At 42.1% G+C, this 8,027-nt stretch overlaps 1 long non-coding RNA gene across 1 annotated transcript in view; it reads left to right on the top strand.

Moving 5' to 3' along the window:
- Window positions 1-7,814, top strand: part of LOC108798739 — a 23,336-nt gene extending 15,522 nt beyond the window's left edge. Inside the window, exon 3 of the long non-coding RNA XR_001941971.1 lies at window positions 7,798-7,814. This is a non-coding gene — a long non-coding RNA (uncharacterized LOC108798739). The remainder of the gene's footprint in view (window positions 1-7,797) is intronic.
- Window positions 7,815-8,027: the final 213 nt, after the last annotated feature.

Below are 8,027 nucleotides of genomic sequence, written 5' to 3'. Positions count from 1 at the left end.
ATATATATATATATAGTTAGAGTGTGTATGTGATCCAAATGGAGCAACAGCACCATTTAAAATATACTTTCACAATGGTCAGGAAGCAATGTATGGAATAAATGCCATTCTCTACTTGTTCCAGGTATATAGTAATGCGCATAATGAAAAACATTTATTTGAGATTGAATTATAACCTGCGTTTCACTTTTCCTCTGTTGACATCACTTAAATAACCACGCAGCGCTTTAGCTGTACCTAGTGCTTTCATGCTGTGCAGCTTTTGGTTTGTAACTATTTGCATTCAATTTGATGATTGGAGGCGTTATTTTCAAAACAGCAATAGTAACTTCACAATTACATGCCCAAGGATGCTTAGATTGAGAATGATCTTGTCTCCAAGGCTGCAGCATTGCTGTACTAAGTTCCCAATAGTGACTTCCACTGGGCTTCTACTCTCTTGCTGGTGCTGATTTGTGCTTCTTTTTGATAATATGCCAAAGTTGAAAAGCTCTATGCAGAGGCTAGCAGTAAAATGTGATTTGTTCATCAGCCAATCTTCTGCAGGCTCTTTGCATCGTATAAAGCCATATGGCAGGGACCCTATGCAAGGCAGCTCCGGCTCTGTTCTGTTCCAGCACCATGCAGTCTGTAAAATTACAGAAGGCAAATGACCTCTATGTGATTATATGCTAAAGCCTGCCATGTCCATTCGGGTTGTGCAGTTAAATCACAAAGCTAAAAATTACTATTATCAAGCATGGAGAGGGATTTGTCAGGTAACAATTGTACGCTGCTTGCTGCGGGGACGCAAGGGAGGGTGAAGCCGGGTTCATTGGAGGTATCTTTCAAAGAGAAAGGGATTTCCATTAAAATTGGCAGTTCATGGCAAAGCAATTGTTTGTGTGTCTCATGGTTTGAAAAGAGTCCTTTGTGGGAAGTCTTGAGAACAAATGTTTGGATGATCACCGTGACATCAGTCCAAATGGGTTTACTTCAGATACCTGTATATGATTAGTCCTCCTTGTCAAATGTCAGTAATATAACAAGATTCAAGGATGCCCTTGTGACATTATGGAATGGATGGAATTCTGATATGTCTAAATAATAACATGCATGAATTAAAGAGGTACAACGTCAACACTTCCATGTGCATTAAAACTTTCATTTGACCTATTCAATATAAAAAACGTAAAAAGCAAAAGAAAGTAAAAGTTTATTCATCCCTCACAACCTATATGATTTAAGATTACTGCTCTCGGTTCAGTTAGAAGATTAATATTGATTGGTTGCTATGGGTTACTACACATTGTGCATCACATTCTTTGCTCTTGTTGCATTGAAAAGGTCTTTGCATTATATTGACTTTTACATAATAGTCAAACTTTTGAAAACCTGTCCTATTCCTAATTTGCAAGCATGCAGATTGGGTGATGCTGGTTAAGTAAGCATGATACTGCTGAAACCTATGTGCACTAACATCTACAGTAGAGGTAAGCAGGTAAGCTGTCAATTTTTGGGCTTTAAAAATGTAGCGATCCATGCCGAATCTTTTCTATTTGGCTCCATAATAGCAACCAATCACAAGTTTCATTTCACTACTATAACTAAATTCTTATCACTTGACTTGTTGCTATGGACAACTACGCATCACTTTTCGACATCACTTTTATTTGTTCTTTTATAAAATGATTTCAGGTCATTAAAATTGGATTTAGAATAGACACAGCTGCAATTTTAGTATAATTAGACTTGATTACGTAGGTGTTGCAAAGAGCAATATGGAGGTGCAAAGTACAGTATAGTTACACATAGCAACCATTTCAGACTTCAATCACCTGACTGATGATCTCTGATTGGCTTTTGTTGGTTACCGCACTTTGCACTGCCTTATTAAAAAAGTCTGTGTTCATTTTTGTAGTGTATATACTGTATATTTATTTTAAAAATTAACTATTTTCTTTAGGAATTAATTTGGACAGTGATGGAAACCTGTAATATATAATATATTCAATAACACTCCTTACGACAGAATATTCAAAAGGGACTTAGTCTAGCCTGCTTCTTATGAATTGCCAGGCAAGCAATACAAGCATCCAGGTGAGACTGTCATGCTTTGTAATATGTCAGTTCTAAGCTGCTTTGTATGTGCAGTATGGAAAGACGCAATGCACACTGGATCCAATTGTGCCAAAGACAGTGGAATGGATGTTATTAAAATACTTAAAACGCATTAACTAGTATTGTGAAATGCAATCAGTCTTGCTAGCTCAGTGAGATTTAATGTGGATGGGACAAATTGGACATGCGAATATGAGTGCTCATTCTCATACACTTTGCTCATAATAAATCTCTCTCTTCAGCAAGATGTGCTTATACCCAGAACTGGTATCATCACCAAATATACTTGTTGTTGTTATAGTCAAGGCAGTTGACCACAGTGGGGGAGGCAGTTCTGTAAGAGTTGAAGTGATGAAGGTGCCCATTTCTGTACTGTGTTGGTGTACAGCTGCTATTGCATGCAGCATGCTCTTGGGGCAGTATATCCTAACCATTTTTAGGGATGATCAACACATGTGATCTAAGGCACTGTGCAACAACAATTGAGTTCTTTGCATGCTTTCCTGATGTTTAATGTGCACAAGCTATAATCCAAGGCAAAACGAGAGAGTTGAGCTGAATGGCTCTTTATGAATATATGTTCAGTGAGGTGTGATGGTTGCTACCTCCTCCTGTTCTTTGCTGATATGAATGTAGATTGCAGCAACTGTCTTCTGTTTGATGCTGATTTGAGTTTATTTATATTACTTTTCAGGATATGCCCCCATCTTATTGGGAACCTCTGACATGGGTTTTGGCTTTAGTCAGCATCTGTAACACTTCTCATGGGTACCCATCAGATGCAGTGTCTGTGTTTATGAACCCTAAAGGTGAAAGTAAACAGAGGAGTTTAGCTTAAAGAAGGCCCATAGGCAGTCTAGTAGCACAGTGGTTACCAGGCCTATGCAGCAATAGGGAACTGCTCTGCAAAGTGGGAACCAGTAAACTGATTGCATGGAGTTGGAGTTATATGCCTTTGTTTTTGCCTTTTCTTTGGGTATTCTGATTTCTTGCCATAGTTTAAAAACATATTGATTCATGTTCAGCAGGAATTAGTAAATGTAGCCGTGCAAGAAATAGTTTAGTAACAAACTGGCTACTTCATTTAAGACCAGTGATGTGTTATGGTTTTGTGCTGCCCTAGGCAAGCCTAAACTCGGACACCCTCTAATCGAATTGGAATCGGTGCATCCCTATATATAATAGATCCCAACACACAGGTATATACACTGAGTGGTCAGATTATTATGACCACTCCATCAGTACTTAATTGGGCCACCTTTTGCCTTCAATACTGCGGTGATTCTTCTTGGCACGAGATGTTGAAAGGTGATGCGAGGAATCTGACAACATGATGAATGCATTGTCCAATTCTGTGAGATTTGATGGTTGTGGAACCAGTTGCCTGATGGCTCTTTCAAGTTCGTCCCACAAATGCTCAATTGGATTGAGATCTGGTGATTGTGGGGGCCACCTAAGCAAGGTAAAGTCTCCCTCATGTTCTTGAAACCACTCCTGCACAATATGAGCACCATGGCATGGCGCATTGTCTTGTTGGAAGAAGCCATCTCCATTGGGATACGCCATCAACATGATAGGATGAACTTGATCAGCAACGATACTTTGGTATGTTGTGCATATTCAGCCGTTGTTCCACACGAATTAAAGGGCCCAAATCATGCCAGGAAAACATGCCCCAAACCATAACACTGCCCCCACCAGCTTGAAGGGTTGTACTCATGCATGTGGGGTGCATGCTTTCATGCTGTTTCCACCAAATTCTCACTCTGCCATCTGCATGATGCAACTGGAAACGTGATTCTTCGGACCACATGACTTTTTTTCCAATGCTCGACTGTCCAATCCTTGTGTTCCTGTGCGAACTGTCCTTCCTTCTGGAGGGTGGCTACTTTTGTCCCCCGTGATCCCTGTGTGTGTTGTAAAGTAGCCACCACTCCAAGCTCACTTCCATGATGGACTACAATCTCAATACAAATTAGAAACTAAATGTGAGATTGTAGTCCATGATGGAAGTGAGCTTGGAGCGGTGGCTGCTTTACAACACACACAGGGACTATGGGGAACAATAGTAGCCACCAGGGGTGGACTGGGCCGGGGGCAGGGTGGCAATTGCCCCCCGGGCCTCTCCGATGCCGTAGCGTACGGCCCCCGTGACCCCCACTGTCGCCGGCATCCGATGCGGCATCTGTGATCGGCGGCCGCTGGGTCCTCGGCTTCTCGGGCTGCCCTCTACACTGCCTGATTAGAGGGCCGCTTCTGCTTGATCTAGCTGGATATGTGCAGCCGCCTTCCCCGCTATGCTAATAGCGTATCTTCTCAGAAGCTGCACACAGCGCGCGCCGGTTTAAGTAGTAACCAGCACACGCTGTATGCATATTCTGACAGCGTGGGAGACGGGAGGCCGCGCTTGTCGGTGGATCCCGGGATCAGGCTTGTATTAAAAAAAAAAAATGGTTTATTTTAGAGAGGCAACCATTATTCGATTACGTCGATTAAAATCGACTATGGAAAAGGTTGTCAGCATTTTCCATCGTCGATTCGTCAGCTAAAATTTAAATTTCCTGTCCGCTGCTCACGCCACGCCCACCGCACACGCTGGTAAACCCGCTCAATGAGGATATGCATCTGGCCCTCTCCTCCCGGTGAGCTTCCCGACTCGCTGCTGACCGATGACATTCAAGGTAAGTCACTCAAGATCCCTCTTTAATGTTTCCTGTTTTTTTTTTTTAAAGCAGCACACTGTAGAACATTAGCAGCTATAGAGGAACAACAAATCCCAGCAATAATACATTATACAGGATGTTTAATGTATTATTGCTGGGATTTGGTGTTCCTCTATAACTGGTCAGTGGTATTCTGCATTGCGCCGTATAATCATTATACAGCACACTGCCGAACTCCACCAGCTATAGAGGACTACAAATCCCAGCAATAGTACATTATAGTATAATGTACTATTGCTGGGATTGGCTGTATTCCTCTATAGCTGGCGTTATATAATGTACTATATTGCATTCTAGGTTGTACTTGCCCCCTGGGCTAAAAGTTGCCAGTCAGCCCCTGGTAGCCACCCTCCAGAAGGAAGGACGGAGCCAGCATCAATTCAGGGATGATTTGAGAATCTACAGCCGAAATATGCACAAATAAGATACATTTGGTTAATAGTTAAGGTACTTGAATGCATTTTTTAAGATTTAACTCCTGAGTGTCACTTCAAAGATATTGAAGGCTTACAAGGACTCAAAGACCCTTTTATCCTCTTTACTTACTTGTATAATCATCCATAATATTAGGTTTGACTGAGTTACAAATTGTTGTGTTTATTTGAGCCCAAAATGATGTGTTACATTTCTATAACATTAGCAAAAATTGCTAGACTTCTTTCAAATAGCCTATTTGGTCACTGTTTTGCTGTTTTGCACCAGATATGTCTGCTACATTGCTCTTTGTAAACTAGCAGCATTTCTGCTATAGTTTCTGCTATATGTAATATTTACACCCAATATTGTTTTTAGATATGATAATCCTTTTTGTGGTTTGCCATTTAAGTGGTTATTTTTCTGTACTTTTTTTGGTTTTTCATTATATTATTCCAACCCTACTTATCTTTTATCATATTATTTTTAAAATATTGTTTCTTTCTCTTGGTCTACATCACACACACACATAGAGAGAGAGAGAGAGAGAGAGAGAGAGAGAGAGAGTATATTATTTTATTGATGCTTGTTTATGTTTTAAAAAAAAATTGTTTATATGCATGGCATGTATGTTGGTATGTACATGACAGCTAATGATTGCCCGCAAAGCTGGTTCCATGTTGTCTGGCCGGCTTGATTGTGCTTGGCCAGGAAACCGGCTTCAGTAATGACCCGCCTTCCAGCTTCCTGTTTGGCTGGGAATCCGGCTCGATGCTGATGGCTGGAAAGCCGGCTTTCCGACCAATCAGCATTTAGCCGGCTTCCCAGCCAATCAGAAAGCCAGGAGGCGGGTCATTACTTGCAGCCAAGCTTCCTGATCGCACGCGAAGCTGGCTCCATGTTCCCCTATACCACTGACGCACGGATGAAATCAGGTATCGGGGAAGGTATTGGAGCATTTGGGAAAGTATTTGCCCAAATTCTTGGTATCGGTACCGATACCAATACTAGTATTAGTATTGGTGCAAACCTAGTCCACTTTAATATTTAATATGTCATGTCCTATTCAAAGTGTTGTAAGAAGGAGACACAAATGATACCCTAACTCACAAAATCTTGTACAGTAATCAGAATAGGGTGTCTTTAAAGACTGGACAACAAAACTCCAAAATATTAAACACATACCTAGTTTAAAATACAAGGCCCTAATCTGGTATTGTTACCAAGCTACCCATTGGTAGTGTAAAAGGGGGCAAAAGTTCCTTCTTTTACTTCATCATAGAGACTCCCTCATGTGGGTGGGTGCTGCCCCCCTCCAGTCCCTGTCCTGCTGGGACTACTGCGGCTCCAGGAACAGTGGATATCCAGCGTTCCAGGGACTATCACTGCTGGGGCTCCAGGGACTCGCTCATCTCTTTTAGGGACCTGATGCTCTCTGCACTACTCTGCCACCTCTCAGGTCTCGCTGCATGTGTAAGCTCCCAACCGCCCACAATAAATAGGAAACCTGGTTTGGGGACACATTCCCTTGCAGTCCAATGGTTGATTAGTATGATCTGCACCTTTTGCTGGTGCAGACCTTACTAATACATCCATTTGGCCGTTGCGCAATGAAATCTGTCAAAGTGCACACTCTGCAAGCAGCACCAGGAACAGCTGCTCCCCTAAGTCAGGTACGCAGTCTATGACTGCGTGCCTGACTTGTCAGCCAGATGCGTGCCGCATGGTACCGTTCACATGCCTGAATTGGCCCACAGACCCCTGGTTTATGTAGTACTCTTCTGAGCTCAGTCATAACTGTAACCACATGTAACCATGTATTCTACTTATGCTATGTATTTAGGTCTTTAAAGAGCTTTTGCTTTAGAATGTATTATCATTACAGGTATTTATGTAATGCCATGAATTTACATTCAATTCATTCACCCCAGTCCCTGCTCTCAAGGAGCATACAATCTAAGGTCCCTATCTCATGCACACATATTAGGATTAGTGTAGACAGCAGCCAATCAACCTGCCACCATGTCTTTAGCGTGTACAGGGATCCTGACCTGGATTTGAACCTGGATTTGAAGTGCTAATCACCGAGCCACTGTACTGCATAAAAGTGAAAGCTAAACTCCAGGTATAAAGTATTATGCATACTTACATTGGTCAAGCTTAGCACAATGTAAGTATTCATATGATATACCTGGTCTTCCCATGGTGATCCTTTAAAGCACTGTAGTAGTCAGAGCAACTACAGTGTTTTACAGTGATTTTCCAGGTCCTGTGTGGCACTGAGTTGAACATCTTCCCCTCTGCTCTGTAAACATGGGGGTTGCGTACATGGCACAACGGCCATTCAGAAAACACCTAGGATTTTTTCAAATTGAAACAAATCGTACCCTGATTGGACGAGGGGCAGCTGGTGATGTCACTGCTCTGGCTACTACAGTGCTTTACAGCAGGAGTAGGCAACTTTGGCACTCCAGCTGTGGTGAGCCTACAAATCCCATGAGGCATTGCAAGGCTCTCACAGCTACAGGCATGACTCTCAGAGGCATTATGAGTTTCGTAGTTTCACCACAGCTGGAGTGGGGAGGTTGCCTATCCCTGCTATATTGGATCCCCCATTAGGTATGGTATATGGATACTTACATTGGTCCAAGTTGGTCAAAGCTGGACCAATGTAAATATGCATAATAATTTATAACTTGAGATCATCTTTAATAAAATTCTGTGCCAGAGTGTGGCCTGTGCCAGCTCAAGGAGTGTTTTAACTGACACTGCTTTGCTTGTATGAAGTGT

The sequence above is a fragment of the Nanorana parkeri genome, unplaced genomic scaffold, assembly GCF_000935625.1.
Source record: "Nanorana parkeri isolate BGI_ZX_2015 unplaced genomic scaffold, ASM93562v1 scaffold1547, whole genome shotgun sequence".
Lineage (NCBI taxonomy): Eukaryota > Metazoa > Chordata > Amphibia > Anura > Dicroglossidae > Nanorana > Nanorana parkeri.
The sequence above is the reverse complement of the archived record's forward strand: the minus strand, read 5'-3'. Positions and strand labels throughout refer to the sequence as shown.